The sequence below is a fragment of the Penaeus monodon genome, chromosome 33, assembly GCF_015228065.2.
Source record: "Penaeus monodon isolate SGIC_2016 chromosome 33, NSTDA_Pmon_1, whole genome shotgun sequence".
Taxonomy (NCBI): domain Eukaryota; kingdom Metazoa; phylum Arthropoda; class Malacostraca; order Decapoda; family Penaeidae; genus Penaeus; species Penaeus monodon.
In genome coordinates this window covers 32583028-32583317 of record NC_051418.1, presented here as the reverse complement: position 1 = coordinate 32583317, position 290 = coordinate 32583028, and the positions used below count along the sequence as shown (strand labels likewise).

At 33.4% G+C, this 290-nt stretch overlaps 1 protein-coding gene across 3 annotated transcripts in view; it reads right to left on the bottom strand.

The window, feature by feature from the left end:
* Nucleotides 1–290, bottom strand: part of LOC119594393 (sodium/potassium/calcium exchanger Nckx30C-like) — a 174335-nt gene that overhangs the window by 2529 nt on the left and 171516 nt on the right. The gene's annotated exons all lie outside the window — the stretch shown is intronic.

Sequence of the window (290 nt, the reverse complement as noted above, 5' to 3'; positions counted from 1 at the left end):
AAATATAACCATATTGATTTTGAGATAAAAAACACCTAATATATAAAAGTAAAATATAAATCTCTAAAAGTATACCACAGAAATTACTGGTTTTATGGCTTTACCTTGAAAAAAGTCAACCTATAAAAGCTGAAGATTAGAATAACAAAAAAACTAAACCAACATATTGTCCTCGTCTTCTGCATAATGCAACAACTGAGAAACTTTAGCCCACTGGAAAAATAGTCCCTACATGGAACAGGACAACCACATTCCCCTGAAGCACATGAGCACATGCATTACAGCACGCG